The sequence below is a fragment of the Anser cygnoides genome, chromosome 4 (assembly GCF_040182565.1).
Source record: "Anser cygnoides isolate HZ-2024a breed goose chromosome 4, Taihu_goose_T2T_genome, whole genome shotgun sequence".
Taxonomy (NCBI): domain Eukaryota; kingdom Metazoa; phylum Chordata; class Aves; order Anseriformes; family Anatidae; genus Anser; species Anser cygnoides.
This window is the reverse complement of record NC_089876.1, coordinates 42,185,782-42,203,483: the sequence shown is the minus strand read 5'-3', so window position 1 is coordinate 42,203,483 and position 17,702 is coordinate 42,185,782. Positions and strand designations below refer to the sequence as shown.

General features: G+C 41.5%; 1 long non-coding RNA gene across 1 annotated transcript; it reads left to right on the top strand.

Moving 5' to 3' along the window:
* The first annotated feature begins 214 nt into the window (after window positions 1-214).
* Window positions 215-17,159, top strand: LOC125184114 (uncharacterized). The gene is made up of 2 exons (XR_007167458.1): window positions 215-1,421; window positions 16,559-17,159. It is a non-coding gene; the product is annotated as an uncharacterized lncRNA (long non-coding RNA).
* Window positions 17,160-17,702: the final 543 nt, after the last annotated feature.

Below are 17,702 nucleotides of genomic sequence, written 5' to 3'. Positions count from 1 at the left end.
CTTTGACATTTTTTCAGTGTAGCTTGAGTGTTACAAGTCTTTGTCCCTTCTACGGCTTCTCAGTGATGTACCAGAAATACCACACTTTCCCTGCTTCTTCCAGGCACAAACGTGTTTTTCAATTAAAGAAGTCAAAGCACAGGAAAAAGATATTTCCACGTTATGGGTGAATGTATTTAATGTTCTACTTGCATTTAAATAAAAAAATGTAAATTTCCCCAAAATCACCATACATTGTCTTCTATTTCTATCCCTCCACCTGCCCCTGTGTCCTTGAGGGCAACAGTATCTTAGTTCACTGATTAGGCCATCACCCTGTCCACAAAATCTAGGCCATCCAACATTGTAAGAACTAAAACTGTTGCTCACTTGACAAGCCACACAACTCAGATATTGATTATTGATAATGTGTGGATAGTCACAAGTCATTAGCAAGCCACAGTTTGCAAAAACCATGAATTAAACCGCTCACAGAAAACTCATGACCAGGTGGAAGAGCTACATTTGACACCAAAACAAATATTTTCTGCTTATTGATTCATCTTCCTCTACTGGAGACTATTACGTCAAATTTTAAAGGAATTAATTCCACCATTTTTTTCTGAAATATAAATTTTGTGCTCTACTGTAAGTTATTTGTATGTACTGTGGGCTTTCACAGATAGCTCTTTGTGGTTTTCGAGATTCAAGTCTTTAGTAAAGCATTTGGTATTTCAGGAACGGAATACTTATCTTCATGGATTCATTGTATGGTATAACTACTATGGCATAATTTTGATTTGTTTGCTTCATTTGCTGAGGACTGAAGCCTGTTCCAGAACAATCATTGGGGCAGGCAGGCGGTCGCAGACATTCCTGTCATTCATTATCTGTCACACGAACACTGTAGGAAAAAGGCACTCTGCTGAGGTTCATGCTGGGGCCATTGGTGTGGGCCTCAGATATCATTAAGGTGTTTCGTCACAGGCACTGAAAATTTCAGAGTGTTCCACTATTAGTTTGTTTTTGTTTGTTTGTTTTTCTCCTGAGAAAAGATACAACTTTTAGCATTTGAACGTCAAAAAGCTTTAATTTTTCTGGGTACTGATTTACTTTTTCTTTATACAAAGGTAGCGCATAATAGTGTTCTCTTTAAAAATTGAAATGTCAATTTTTTAATGCTTCTTCCTCCTAATGTTTTTAGATTGCTTGAAGCCTTCCTCTAAGTATTCCCGTTCCTCTGGAAGCTGGCTGTTTTCTTTGTAAGGGGGAGAAATTGGTGAACCAACCAAAAAAGTCATGAAAAACGGAGAGAAGGTTACAAACAGCAAAGTATGGCGTAACCTGTGGTTAACTCACTTCCTGCAAGGGTGGGAAGGGTGCGTTTTGATCCCTGCATTTTCTGACACGGAGGAGAACTTGAATCTGCCTCTGCTTTCTGAGTGAGTACCTGAACTGCTTAGCTATTTTTTCCTGGGTATTTTTACCCTTTTATTATGCCTGTACGTTGTTCAGAAGCTCTATTTTAGAACTGAGGAATATATTTAATGTGAATCAATATTTTCTGAGGAAAAAGTATTCTTGGAGAGTGTCTGACAAGCTGTGTTTCAGTGACGTGGGCCTACCTGGGAACAGGGAACTGGGAGGCTGCTGTAGTAGGATCAAAATGGCGCAAACCAGCAGCTCGGGACTTGCCTGTAGACATTATCTTCATCCTCAGGAGTAACAACTTTTGTTTTAGTGGGAGGGGTGGCACGGTTTCCCAAAATGAGGACAGGAGGTTGGGAAGGATCAGTGAGAAGTTTCAGGAGGTTGGAGAGCATTACTGTGTGTGGGAAGGGGCTCTGTGTCTCTCCCCTGGATGAGACCCTTCCCATCTCATCTACCAAGGTAGAGTTTGAGGGAAGCAAAACCCCAACTCACCAACTAAGCCATCACCTTTTCCACAAATTTGAGGTCATCCAGCATGGTAAGAAATGAAACTGTTGCTTACTTGATCAGCCACACAATTCCAGCACTGAGTGTCGGAGGCAGTGCATGACAGGGTACTCATGATCCCATCAAAAGGTCATGCTTTGCCAGGGGTGTGAAATGAGAGCGGCACCTCAGCTCACTCCCCTCTGGAGAGTAAGAGAAAAATTTCAGACTGTTACAGTGACAGAGGTGTGTCCTGAGCTTGGGTGGACAGCAGGAGTGTGGCGAGGCCAGGCGTGCAGGATTAGCCACGAACTGATAAAAGAGGGGGTTGGAGCCAGGCATACAGACGTGGAAGGAGCAACCCTTTGTTCGAGGCAACCGCTTGTGTGTAGCCAACGTGTTCTGCCCCTCATATTTTAACCTGTTGTATAAACACAGAATGTGAGCCTTGCCATGAGGGTAACATCTCTGTTCAAACACAGTAAACTGGAGCTGGATGTAGTTGGTATGTAATACCGCAGTCAGATAGCAGGAAGATCTGAGTTTGCAACGCTTAGTTCTGTGCTAATCCTTGGCCTCCCACATACAGCAAATTAGAAGTAATAAAGTGTTGTGATCAAACAGGCAGGAAGTCAGAGCGCTCTTTCTGCAAACATCTTTGATAGTGAGAGAGGATAGGTAACACCACAAAAATACAAAAACAAAACCAAAAAACTCAAGCTGTCAGAATTTTGGATAACTACATACTTCAAGAGAGCAAGATAATTTTCTTATTTTTTATTTTTATTTTTTTGGAGGTGAGCCCACAACTTTTACTCAGCAGTACCAAGACTCTTCCAGGAACCAAGTGGCTCTGTGTGCCTTTCCCAATACTCACAGTGTTCCTTCTCTGTGCTCAGTGGGACAAAGTGCATCGCAGCAGTCCCGTCAGAAGCAATATTATATTTTCTCTCTTCCTGGCACAGCTGTTTGTCAGTTTACTGTAGTAAAAAATGAGGTACCTAATGCCATTTGAAAAATGCCCAACACACCTAATTGACCAAAGCCAGATAGAGGAATAGTGATAATAAGCTAAAGTCTAATTTGTTGCACGCCTGTACAGATTTGATAAAAGCCTATCTAGGACCTAACCAAAGGTTAAAAGTGGTTTGAAATCCCTTCACATGATAAGGTGAGGAGAAGTAGCATAACCTCAGCTGTATTTTATGACCTTGATCACTTTAATGTCAGTCAGTAGTTATATGTCTCCAACTCTATGGTGCAATCAGGTTCTTCAATGCAAAAGTACAAAATCTGCCCCATGATGTTTTGTTCAATAAAGGTTTACTTGTGAGAAGAGATTGTTCTGTTCTTGGTGTGCAGTTATTCTCTTTCAGTGTAACAGAGTATCTTGGTTCAATATAGCACGATACACTTTTCTTCCCTTTGAAAATGATCTAGCTTCTACTCTAAAATTTTCTGTCTGAATACTGAAAATAAATGTACAAACTGTATAAAGTTCATATTTTATTATGAATGTATAATTACAGGCTCCCATAAAACAAGCTTATGAAATGGGAACTGCTACTGACTAGTAATGTCAACGTTGTTGCAATGGCCTATTTCCATTTGTTGCAACATCCTGTAATATTTAATAAGAACACAGCAACTTAAACATCTAATAAAAACAGAGCATGAAAGCATGGAAGAAATCAGTTTTAAAGTCTATTGATATTAATGGGCAATGATGATTTTCCTCTAACATTTTTTCTGTAGCAATCGAGATATATGACATTGCTGACAAGTAAGGAAGCTGTATTTAATATAAGACAAGTGGATGATGTTATTGCTCAAGCAGAGACAAAGAAGAATAAAAATCAAAAATGAAAAGTAAAGATGTAAAGATGCAGGGAATTTAACAGGGTATGCAGTGCCTATATCCCACAGGGTCTTTGTTTAATTTTGTTTTGTTTGCTTGTTTGTTTTTATTATCTTAGATTGATTTTTTTTTTTCATCAGAGTTTGTCTTGAGCTCTAATTCCAGGACTTGTCAGGTGTTAAACCCACTTTTGTTCACTTCCTCCCAAGGGGATGGAAGGGATGTTAGGATAAAGAGACATGGGCAAAATCCTTGTGGGCTTGTACTCACTGCGCCTCCTGACAAACAGTACTGGGGCTAGTGTTGGAGGCTCTTCCACTTCACCCCCTTTCTGACTCACAGCAGGAATTTAGTATGACAGCAACGCTCATTATAGTGTTACGGAGATCTGGTAGAGAGAAAACACGCTATAAAACCATGTCTGTTTTGCATCCAGATCAGCCTCTTGCCATAATTAACTGCCAAGTTTTCCCATGCCTGCTCTCACACTGCTCATGTTTGTCCAGCTCCGTAAAGAGCTGGTCCTTGTTACTACAAGCATGCAAATAATAATCAATAGCAATGTGGCCTCTGATTTCGAAGTCCTTAGAATAGTAACATTTTTGGAAAAAAACTCAGGCAATGCTTAAAGATAAGACAGGTAGGTTCCACAACTAGGCTTTGTTGAGTTCAGAAACGTTGTTGAATCTTCTTTTTGACCTTTCCAAACCTAATTAAAGATTTAGTATGGCACACAGATACGCATTGCTCTGTCCCACTTCTCCAGATGGGCAGACTTCTACTGGTGTAAGCTGAGTGATTTGAGGGGAGCACAGTGTGTCTTGCAGGACTGGGGACTGCACTGAATATGTGCATAGCAAACAGTATGCACACAGGCCCATTTGTAACAGCAGCAGATGTTAACTTGTGCCAGCTTTGTATTTGCATAAGTGACTGAAAGAGATGTGCTTGCAAGTATATGGATTTATTCTCCATAACACACTGTAAAAGGCCTAAATGTAAAGGAACATTATGTTGTTGAAATACTAAAGAGTTCATGTGCAATCATAAATCTGCTCTTACATGACCATACATCTGTACTGCTGTTTCCCCAAAGCCCCTGCCAAAACCTCAGCTAAAAAAAAAAAAAAAGTCCTGCAACTTGCTGAAGCCAGTGGGAATTGAAGTAATTCTGCAGTTTACTACATACACCATGTGAGGAAAGTGTGTGATATGTTCTTCAAAGCTACAGGAAAAGAAAGTGTAAATTTGAATAAGAGACCATATCATGGTGCAACTTTAATATTTGGTGTAAACAAGCTGTAAGTCAGTTTTTTGTTTTTTTTTTTTAAATGTGATTTCCTAAGTTTCTCTGAGGGAAAAGAGCAAATCGAGAAACATGCTGTGCTTGCTGTTTTCTAGTCAAAGTGCCTAGACAGCACCAGAAATGGGGAAGTGAAATAACTTGGGGTAGATGGATTATGCATTAAAAATATTATAGAGAGCAGTCAAAGTGCCTCAGATTGCTGTCATCCACTTAGACCCCTAGCTGCTGCTGGGCCTACCTGAGGTCTATTTTGAGGGTTCAGGCAGAATCTATGTGGTGGCACAGGCCTCATATGAGTGCTTTTTATGGGGATGCATTTCATCCCAGTTGCATAACTGTCAACAGCTGCAGTCCATAATAAACGTGGTATATGACAGTTGTTAAGTGGACCTCTCTCATTTACTGCATGTATGTAGAAAGCAGAAAGCACAGGAACCAGGGAGCAGCGAGTAACTGTGTAATGCTTCAGTCACGGTAGTTTTCTGAGTGAGGTGAAAATGTTTTTCACTTCAAAGCAGCAAATATATGCTGACAGGAATTCAGTTTAAACATGAGATGCCACTGGTAAGAGGCCACAGACACAAACACAAGCTCGCACCAACTTGTGATCTAGCTTTTTGGAATTTGTGACCTTCAGCTCCAGAAACATGGGCTTGGTAAGATAAGAAGAGCAGCTCTCCTAGCTCACCCGTAGATAGGGAACTGATAAACACTGAAGTGGTTTGACATTCCTTTCTGCAGAGCGCAGGGGTATGCGTACATATGATATAATTACAGCCCAACTTCTTGTGACCGTAGTTTTCATAGCCCACCATCAGCCAAAGCAGACCTCCCACATCAGGAAAGACCATATGTCATAAGAATCAGCAAAACAGCTTTAGCAAAACAACTCTGTTTAGGAGGTCAGCAACTTTCTGAGAGATCAAGTAAGGCAAATATCACTTGGCTTTATAAGCCTGTATGGAGCACCACTGTGCATGTGTGAGTGTATCAATAACGTTCCCGTAATCTTCAAATGCATTGCAGAAGGAGCGTTGCCCTGCATAATCTCCTGTGCTTAAAAGCATTTGCAGTATCCACAGATATAATGAGCTTAGAAGACTGAAATAATCAATACTCTTTGTTTATATTTTTCTCATACACTAAAACAATTAATAAATATTTGCAAAGCCTTTGTGGGAACATTGCCACAATTGTCAAGACTCGCTACTGCTGATGCAGACATGCTTTGTGCATTGCTCTGCATTGCTTTTTTTTTTTTAATTGTAGATCCCTCTGCACAGAAGAGAGGTGGTGGTAACTACACAGCCTCTCTGCTTGTGCAGTGGGAATAGAGGTCATGCTACCTTTGTACCCAAATTTCAGGCCTCCTCCCTCTGTCCCACTGATTTCCTTGCACCCTGGGGTCTACAGTGACATATAGGACCTAGGAGGCAAGTTGATGAAAGAAGAGGCTAGCAACCTTCTCCAGAGGCTGCGGGGAGCTGCAGGTGCTCCAGCACAAGCTTGTGCCACAGCTTTCACAGCATTCATGAGACCAAGATTCCCAGGTTGGATCCATCAAACCCAAAGACAATAGGAAGCCAAGGAAGACAGTCCCAAATGCAGTCCCTGAATCTCGCTGATCCCATGTCACACTAGTTGTATCATGAACCTTAGCCATACCATAACAGCTTTTGATTTAGTATTATGACAGATTCAGGTATCTGTCATCACTAAGCTTCCCAAACAGTAAGGCAAGCCTGAAGTGCTGCTCAAGATTATCTCATGAGCTATAACTTTTCTGTAAAGCCAGCAATAAGCTGTATCATATGTCATATAATAGGTAGTTCTACAATTACATGTTATAGAATATTTATGTACTGAGGCTCATACCAGCTTTGATATGAATCTTCTCCTCTTTTCCTTTCCTTTCAAGAAAAAATATCTTTGCTTTACACAAATGAACCGCGTATTGACAGTGGACAATAACACTATCTGTACATCAAAAATTATCACTATCATACACTGTTTCATCAGCTGAAGGCTTAAAAACAAACAACCTTGTTACACTAATTACACAGATTTCAGTGTGCACACTGGCAACGCATTTACACACAGAGGAATCCCCTGTGGACAGAAGGCTTCACAAACGAAGTCTCAAATTTGGGGAAAATGCCCGAAGAGGAATGTCTTTTTGAGGAATCAGACAGTTCAAGCTGCAAATCTGTCCTCTGAGCTCGAGTGAAGAACACGAGCAGGAAAACAGGGAACACCCAATGGCCAAAATTTCCAGAGCAAAAAGAGGATGCAGTTGCACCTTCCCCTGGCTCTAGCTGCTGTCTCCTCTGGCAAGAGGGAAGGAGCAGGGCAAGGCACACTGACCTACCTTCCACCAGAGGAGCTACCTCCACCCAAAGGCTAGATTTTACCCAGTGTTGCACTGATGCAATGGCAGTGAAGTCAATTTGGACTCATTATCTTGACTCGCTATTTAGACCACTGTAATTTGTTGCTATTTGAACTGCAGCAATGCCCCAGTTAGGGATGTGACAAGGCTTCTAGGCATGGCAATAATGTTGTAACACCTGGTGCACCAAAGTAGCATTTGGTTCTTGTTGTGCAAATTACAGTAAGAACAGAGCAGTAAGAAAAACACTGTAATTGTATTCAGCTTGCTAAAGACACAGTTGTGTATATATGTGGCGTTTTCTGTTTTCCAGCTCCTATTACACAGCTTGGTCACATCCCTAATCTGTGTGAGGACACGAGGCTGTGTTGTGCATGAAGGGAAATCCACCTGAGCTGCACAGGAGCCACATCATGCCCCTGCAGGTCTCCTGCCTGGGAGACCAGGGACGGGACATTCCTACAAGAGCACCTGCCTTGAACACAGCTATAGCACTGAGCGCTGTATCCATGAAATGTGCATATTGCACTCTGATGAGATAGATTTATTCTTTTTTTTTTTTTTCTCATTCAAGTCAACTGTTCTTTTATGTGAAAGAAGTCAGGAATAGGCTTTTTGTAATTTATTTAAAATAGCAAGAATCCAACCTAATACGAATTTTCCAATGATAACCACTCCATGTCATTAATGAATAAGTACTTCTATACCATTTTGGAGAACTGCCAGCATTAAGAAGCCTGCTTTTTCAGAAGGAGGACTGTTCACTAGGAAAGGAAAGGTCAAAGGCAATTATTTTGTCTAAATCATCATGACTATTTCTTTTGATAAGCTCTATAACAATTTATGGCATGGCTCTTAAACTGACTGAAAATCTAGCTTGAATAGTCCTATCATTGAATGTTTGTAGTATCATTTTCTATCCTGAGTTTTCATTTTAGGCTAGTATTGGAAATGAAAAAATAATGCTGTCTTGTTTCGTCCTGAAATGTACCAGGCAGTACCTAATGGCTTCCCAGTTCCTTTCTTCATTTATTACAGCCCAGAGAAGGCACTGCAAGAATTTATTTACTGGGAGAGGGAGACACTTTTTCAGGCCCTTCTAAGATATGCCTGCTTAGTACTACAATGTAGCATAATTAGCAAGTGGTCCTGATAGAAGATCATTAGAGAATATCCCAGACCATCCTAGCAAGTGTGTATTTAGGGATTTAGTTAATTTTATTTATTTAAAACAAACATCTAAAGAAGTAGTAATTCCTTCTAAAACCTTACCTGACATTTCTCTACTACTTCTATCACCTACTTCTCATTTCAAAAATCACATAGTGGTGAGCTTTGTATGAGCATTTTAGGCACATTCTCCCCTTATAGATGTACTGAAATACAATGCTCTGTCTCCCCAGTTAACCAGGGACCAGTCTACCTCCTACCCCTAAGCTAACATGAAGTCCATTTATGCAGGCTTGTCTTGTGCATCACACCAGTACTGCATGCCCTAATGAATAAAAAATCTCATAGATCACAGAGAAATGGAAGGTGTTGGGTCCTTGTCTCTTTTGTATGTGAGAGCAAGCAGTGGCAGTGACAAATATGTTGCAAAGAAAATTTCAGCAGAAGATGCTTTAAAAATAATAGTTTTTTTCTAGTCAAACAATCCAAGATTCTGCAGAATGATCATAAAACTGTGTCAGCTGCAGTTTACTTGTCCCAAAGTTTTTCCGTTTCTCTAGTCAGCTATTTATATTTGAATGCTTTGCTTTTGGAAGCCATCAGGGGGAAGGTAATGTTCAGAGACTTGTGCATCAGACAAAACCTGGAGCAGTAGCTTGCTGTCACCTGTGGCATCTTCTTGGGATACAACAAACTCTTTGACTCCTTGCTCTTGAGGAGAGGTGGGAAGAAGCAGTACAGATTGTGCTGCAGGAAAGCTGCAAAGGAACAAATTACTTTGCCATTTTGCTTCCCACTTGTGGTCAGAGAGCCAGGTGCCTGTGAAGGGTGAGGTGGAGCCCCTGGGAGGGGATGGGGCAGTGTCATGGTGAAGCCATCAGCTGCTGAGGACATTTCAGCCTTTTTTCTATTCAGATGCCTGGGTAGCCTACAGGTTTTAAGTACATTTAATTCCATCCTGGTGCTGGATTCCTTAGGACTAGTAAAGCCTAATCAGATATACCTAACAACAAGAGTAATAATAACAGTAAATAGAAACTCATTCATAAACAGACCTGTGAAATTACACAAAGCAAGCTAAAGCTGTATAGGACAGAACAAAACCAGGGACAGGATAAAAAGCAGATGGGCATGTGGTTAACAGAGAGGAATATATTTTTGATATGGGAACGCAGACTTGATACATTTTTGGTCAACCATATCTTCACTCCCAATATAAACTAAAGTTAGGGTGTAAACCCTGAGGTAATGTGCTTATATGAAACCATATTTTGCTTAGGTAACTCTCAAAGACTAAATATATTGACCACTGATAATCCTTTGCAGTTTCTTCTACACATCTACTTTTATTGTCTATAAGAAATGTTTGCAATAATTTGTTCAATGGTTTTAATTTATATTAAGGAAACCATAAACCATGTCATAGGTTTCTGCCTAGATCCGAGTTCACACGCATATGTAAGGAATGACTTTCCTAGGGTGGGATTACTTTCCTTTTCTTTCCCTGCACATGCAAGTCTGCCTGGTTCCAGTAATTATCATGGAGCTGAAAAACAGTCTTTGTTGCCTAATCTCACACTGACTGTGTCTTTACACAGCTCGTGCTTCCAGGGACGTGTCAACATGAGAACGTTTGAGACTGCCAGCTTCTGCTTTTCTTTAAAAAGGTCTGAGATTTCCCGGTTGCAGACAAAGATTTGGAAAGATGAATACTAAAGCCTATACGGATCTACAATTTATTGTTCAATTAATCTCAAGATTTTGGAATACCTCAAGTTATCAAAATTATTTTCCCACACATTTATTTGTCTACTTTTTCACAACAGGGAGGAAAGGAAGAAAGAGAGGAATCCACGGACTGAACTTTTTATTCCTATGTGAGCTGTGCGAGGGAAAGGCTGGTTACTTAGATTCCTTCCTCCTCATTACCCTGACACACATAAGGGCCATGCTCAGTTTGGCTCCCAGGCAGAACCAATCACGGTAGCAATTTACTGAAAAACATGATGTAATAAGATCCTTAAAGCTGACAATGCCTGATGTTTGGAATTAATTAAAATATACTTTTGTTCATGCAATAGCATGAACTAGAATGCTCTCCCTTCCTCAAAAATACACAGATATTAGGAGCAGCTTCCTGTCAGCCAGAGCAAAAGGTACTTCATGCCTTTGGACCTCAGTTTCAGGCACCAGCACCTTCCAGTTTCTACTTTTTTTTTTTTTTTGGCCCACTTTACATTGGCTCTCTATTGCTCAAGTTAATCTGCTGGCTGGATTAAATTCTTGTTTTTAAATTTGAGAGGAAAATGGACAAAGAGAAATCCAAGAAGAAATTGAGCAAAGCATGACACGGAGGTGAAATCTTGTTTTCCACATATGGGGCCAAATGTGAAGTCAGTGGAGTAACTTTGAACTTACAGCAATGGAGCTGAAAGCAGGATTTGGCCCCTGAAGTCGTGGATTACCAGATTTGGAGCCGAATGTCTGTAGTCCCATTTCAGTTTGGCTCTGAGAAAATATGAGTTCTGGACATGGTCCCAACAAGACGGGAATTATTTCAAACAATAATCTTTTTGTTTGCATAGCATAGGGTTTCACTTAGTTATAAATACATCTTTCAAATTAAATTTCCCTTGAAAAACAATGATTTAAGGAACAAAGTGGTTTGTCAAACTCCGGGTATTTTCAGTGAAATCCAGAACTTGGGGTGGGGGCTATTGGAAGTCCAAACCACTGCTTAGTTTTGCCATGACCACAAGAATAGGATGTTCAATCACAAGCAGAGAGTAAGTTGGCCTCACAGTTGCCTTTGCTTTTCCTGTAACAAGACAACAACAACAAAAAAAATCACAGGCAGCAATGGCACAGATTTGTTTTTCTCTCTCTCTCTCTTAAAGAGGACAGGCAAACCATGGCCTTCAAAACACTTCATCTGTGGACCACACACAGAGTCTGAGGTTAACGCTATTATTGCTCCTTTGTCAGGCCTTTTTTGTCAGCTCTGCCAGATGAATTGTTCATTTCTTTATTAAATAAGATTCTTTTCCAGTAGCTGTCTCCCTTAACCTCAAAATAAACCCTTTCCCTAGAAGGGAAAGATGAGCTGTGTACAGTTGTCCCCGTGGAAAAATGGCAGAGTAAACATTTCACCAAGGGACATTGTAGAGGGCTCCCCGAACCCCTTACATTAAAGTTCAAACAAACAAAAACTAAACGTATTTCTCCTCTCACTTTGGGGCTAAAGAGTGAGCATATGGTATTTAGGCTGGACTCCGATTAACTCATTTCAGAGAAAACTGACCCTTCAAAAAGTAAAAAAAAATAAGGGCTATATATTTTCTTCTTTTTTTTTTTTTTTTTACAAAATGTTAAATTCTTCTTAAATGTACAGCTATCTATGAAATAGAAGAAAACTCTTTCTAGAAAGCCTTTCTGCTTTCTGGTATTTTTCAAGAAATGAGTAGCAACATCAGGGCTGTTACCTCAAAGGAAGATTTCTGCCCTGCGTGTTTGGAGCAGCTGTAACTTAATGTACCAGTATTTCAAAGACTTCAGAGGTTCCCTAAGACTTTCAGACTATCATTACTTCTCCTTGTTCATTTTTCAGTTCACTACTCTTATGTACTGACTCTCTTCATTGCCCTAGGGCTATGAAAATAATTTCTGGATCCAGGGGTCCAACGTACTCTTTTTTATTCTCTATAGGATAAATTTCCTTCTGGTGCAGCCTTTTTTTTACCCCTCCCTTTGTCTTCCTGTTTTCTCTCACCAGTTCTCTTCCTTGCATATTAACTCCTCGCTTGTTCATCTGCCCTATTACACATTTTATTTCACTTTCAGTCTCCACTCTTTACCCTCTTCACAGAATTACGGAATGGTTGAGGTGGGAAGGGACCTCTGGAGGCCACCTGGTCCAGCCCCCTGTTCTAGCAGGGCCACCTCCAGCAGGTTGCCCAGGACTGTGTCCCGGCAGTTTTGGAAGATCATCGGAAACGCACCCAGCCCTGGCACTGAGGAGAGAGTCCCACTCCAGAATGGGGTGGTAAGTCTTGGTGTGAACCCTGGGGCTGATGGATCCCAGGTGCCACCTTATCTGTCTCTGCACTTGGTAGCTCTGCCCAGAAGCACTCGTGACCTGACCAGATTGCGATCTGATTTCCTCTTTGGTTGACTGACAGGTGCAGGTTAAATCTTTCCTTTCAGACGCACTCAACAATGTGGGAAATATTTTAATTTCCTCCATCTGGGTTTTGTACTACATGAGAGAGAGGATTTCCTATTTTTCAGTGGGTATGTCATCTGGACGAATGGTGTCTTCCCAAGGGAGGCTATTTTTGCAGGAGTTTTCCCCCCAGGAAAGGACAGCCAGCACACCAAGTTGGAAACACTGTGATCACATCCAAACTAGGCCATTTTCATTACTTATTGTGGTTAATTATGCTGTGCTTCGAAGTCTGCTTTGTACTAGGAAGAGGCGAAGCAAGGAGAACTGTGAACTGAGCCTGCTGGCATTGCAGCAGGAATGCCCAAGGAAGAGCCACCCCTCTGGTCCAAGTTCTCCTCCTCTACCACTTCTCGTGCTGTCTGTGCTCCTCGCAGAACGAGAGTGGGTCTCAGTCATGCCGATTTGGGGTGCAGAGAGGGAGACCCAGCCCTCTTCCACAGGGTGGAGACGTGCAGTCCCGTGCTGTCCTACCTCTGCCCTTGCATCAGGGCAAAGATGACTTCCTAGGTTGACCCATGAGGAAACGGCAGGGGAAGTTCATGTTTTTATTTCTTCTGTGGAATAGGCAGATATACACAGGGCCTACAGAGACAGAGAGATGTTTCTTGGCACATCTTAAACTGCAGTCAAAAGAGATTTCTTGGTCCCTTGCTCCAAGCATAGGTGGAAATTTCCATCCAGCCTGTGCAGTCAGTACCAGGGTAAGTTATGAGGTGGAACAATTCCTTGCAAGCTTTCCAGAGAGGCTGCTGGGGACCAGTAGATCCTCCCTCTGTTGGGAATCACAGGAACCTACCATCCCAATCCTTCAAGAGCTTCAGCCTACTCAGTAGCACCAACTCGGTGTTTTAGAAGGGTTACATTTTATCTGGAGGTTCAAACATCACTCTGGTGGGCCAAAGGTGAGCCCTAAATATTTCTGCTTTAATATTTGATAATACCAAGGTGTATTTTAAAATATGACCTGCCAGAAGTCCCATGTGGCTCTCAGTAAGGAAAAGCTTGTGATCTGGATGTAACCGCCATCGTGCGCCATTTCAGGGATTCAGTTCTCTATCAGATAGTCTTCATTTTTTTATTAAAAGCTGTAAGACTTTCTATAATGTTTTTATTTCTGATCTGCCATCTTGCAGGCTTGCATTCTGAGTCACTGAGACACAATCAACAAAATATATAGCTATATAAAGATGTCTATTATATACTGTAAAACAGAGATTCAAGATTACAGAACATATTCACTTTTTTCTGAAGCCACAATAGGAGATATATAAACAACCCTGATTCCTCTAGCATTGCCATGGCTAAGATTTTATGGATCTCTTCATTCCTCTCACCAATGCTTTGCTTAATGCTGGCTTTTCTTTACTGGATCTAGTATCCAGAGCTTTCCTGCAAAATATCTTTCTGATGTGAATATAAATTTTCAACAGGTTTGCTTTTTATTATCCTCATATTTCTAGATTTCATTGTGTTGCCTAATAGGTCTGTAGTTTTTACACCTGAAAATGTTCTCTTATTGCTGCTTGCACAAACATTTTATTGCCAAGAATGCTTTCTCTAAAGCAAGAACATTTTCTAAAGTTGGATCAATCCGAATAGCACAGCTATGAAATCCAGTAAAGAAAAATATCTCTTCCATCATCCTGTTGATTTTTTTAAGCAGAAATGTAGAAACCCAATTTCATATTTTGACTCCTCTAAAGCATTTTAATCTATCCTTTTCATGAGACAGAGAGACCTTATTTTGGTTACAAAACTCAGGAATTTCATTACGTCTCTTTGAACGATAAAGAGTAGCTTGGCTAGTACACAGTACGTCCTTATTTCATTCCTAATCTCCTTATGTAACAGACCCTGCGACTCACATGCTTTTTCAAGTTTCAGAAGCCCTTCATGTTTCTTCCGTGGGGTGAACAAAACAACGTTAGCATCCTTCTAGCAAATCTTGCTTAAATATGGCTGTTGAGAGGTAGGCAAGAAGGTACACTGTGGTTTCATGTGCCCTATAGCTGCTGTGTGCAACATTTAATTATGAATAGGAGAAGAACTTGAAGAAGGTAGGCACAAACCCTGCAATGCTCATATTACTGTCCAGTCCCACTGGGAATCATGGCCACTCACTGTACTCACTCAGTACGTTTTGCTAGAAAACCCGTGACATTAAGCAGATACAGATTTCTGATGCCTGTGAGTAACAGTCAACATTTCAGACATATAAGGTTCAAGGTATATATAATTCCAGATGCGGTCTTTGTTTAAATAGTAAACCTCAGTACAATGTATACGTACTATAGCCGTTAGGAGCTAGCACCTATATTTTGCACGGTGGCAGTGCACTGTTTTTATATCAAATTTCCAGAAAAAAAAAAAAAAAAAAAACAGACAAATTTTTGTCTGTTAAAGTTTCCCAAGAGAGTGGTCAAATCAGCCAGCGATCACAGCGAGAGGAGAAGAATAGCTCAGGCAGTGTCCAGCAGAAGAGCCCCTAAAGGAATCACTCCTTCTTTCCTTTGGTGGAGTTCATATTGCCAGATTTACCCACTCTTTACATTTTCATTCAATATCCTAGGGAGTTTCCCAGACTACGCAGCATACAGAATTTTCCCCACAGCAGAGCAAAGAATTAAATCATTTACGTTATGACATAAAAACCCCAGAGATCAGATGTTAAATGAACAATGCAGGCTCTGGGTGAGTCAATTCCTAGCTCAAAATTGAAAGTTGAAAAGACAAGATGTTGAGGATGTCAGCTTTGGCTGACTTTTTCTAGAATCAGCTGAAATATTTGGTTTCTGGGCAAAAAAGGGCTGAGGCATTGTCAGAGGTGAGCACAGAGACAAACCCAGGCAAACTTAGGAACAAAGAGAGCCCTTTACTGTTCCAAACCGTCTCCACACACTTTCCGTTAAGTTAGCATTGGACCTCACCGTGGCTAAATGAGAAGGTGCTGGAGCAGGCAGAAAATAGTAAAGAAAAAGAGAATGGTTTGGAAACTGAGGAACATAGGAGAGTTTCAAAACAGGGATAATGCAGATCCAGCAGCAGACTAGAGGAGACGTTAAGGGAAGGGGCATAACCTAGGGCGTCCTAAAGCAAGAAATTGTGCAAATGTAGCAGTCCGGTTTCTTACCAAACACTGTGCCACAATTGAAGGTTTTCCAAGTGCTTAAAGACTATTTTGGAGACTTCGGTGGGAGATTTGGAGATAGTGCAGAGATGCCCTTTTGACCATCTCAGCAGAACTGTTCATACTATAGGAGGTCGGAAGAGAAGCATGAACGTGCAGCCCAGACACCTATCTCCTGAAGGAGAGAGGGAGGAAGCCTGGGGGTTGCGAGCTCACCGTTAGCATCGCCTGATGTACGTTACACCCCATCGATAGCATGGCCTGCTTGTGGCTGCTCGGTCCCCAGCAAGAGCAGGGCTGGATGCAGCCTCATGAGCCCGAAATCTGGGGGGAGGAAGTGGTATGTTCTCTGCTGAGAAGGAAGCCTGGGAAAGCACCAGGCACAGAGGATACACCAGAGAGGCTGTTGTTAATAGCTCTTGGCAAACAAAACATTGGTCTCTTCTGGTCTTGTGCAGCTGGCTGTCTAGGTGTCTGGAAATTGGCTGAATGAAAAGAGTTGCTCTCCCTGAGGAGGTACACACAGTGGAGCTGTAGTAAGTGCATGATTTCCTTGATACTGAAGGCATATCATTTCTGTTCGGCAGAGTGAACTGCACGCAAGAGACCATGAAGTGACCAACAGAACCCCAAACGCCATCAGGAGACATGCTCAAGTGCATCTTAGGAAATCACAGATGTTCATCATGTTGCTGGAAATCGCAGGAAGTGCAGCCGATGGGATGTTTCACTGGCAGGTCTGAAGGAAGCTGTGCTGTCTGCGGAGAACACCGGCAGATGTAATTGGAAAGCGTCTCACTGTGCTCATCACAGGCCTCCACTACCAGCAGCTGACCACGGTGTAGGCAATGCCTGGTGACAGCAAAGGGGCAAGCTACAGGATTAAAGCAGCGCATCATTCTGTCTGTCAGTCACTGGCACAGCCCAACAAAACTTGGAGCCCATAAAAACAGATGGCAAGGAACCGTCACTGATTGTGGTAAAAACAAAAGCCAAACTATTTATTCTAACTAAAAGTAGGTGAGCAAAAAGCCACTCTTAGGAGCAGACTCAGCCAGCTCGGAATCCCATCGAAGCAGCCAAGGAGGACATTCCAGAGAAACTGGGGAAAAACTGGGAACAGCATGTTCAGCTACTTTCCCTGATGAAAATTTCCCTGAGTTAAAATAAAAACATGACATCTCAAAATGTCTGACCAAAAGGCTTTCTTTTCCCACAGGGCTTTGTAAATGCAAATTGCGAGAGGTTAATGTTGTTGGAAGGAAGAGAACTGAATAATCTGAAACGTGGTGCTGGCAAATATCCTTGTGTGACTGCTGGGTAGGGGAGGAGAGCGGCAATGTTAGGAACACTGCTAGGGAAAGGTAGGCTCTGTTTTCCAGCACTGAGCAGCCCTGGACATACACTTGGATTACGTTAGACATAGCCAGGGAAGTAACTGTGGGAAGCTGATCACAGCAAGGTATGAGGAGACAATCAGTAGAGAGGTGAAAGCAATTAACTCGATAAGTGTTATCCGAAATATTTGTGCAGCTCGCATAGCAAAGTACTCCTGAAAGAGCATAGGGAATGTTTGAGTGACATGAAAGGAAAACCAATCCACTAGGAAAACGGGAATGTAAAGAATATAATGACTTGCAGTTATTAGAAAGGATATTTTATCAGATCACGATATTTTATCAGCAGACTCATCTGCGGTTGACATATAGACACCACAGGCCGTCAAATTTA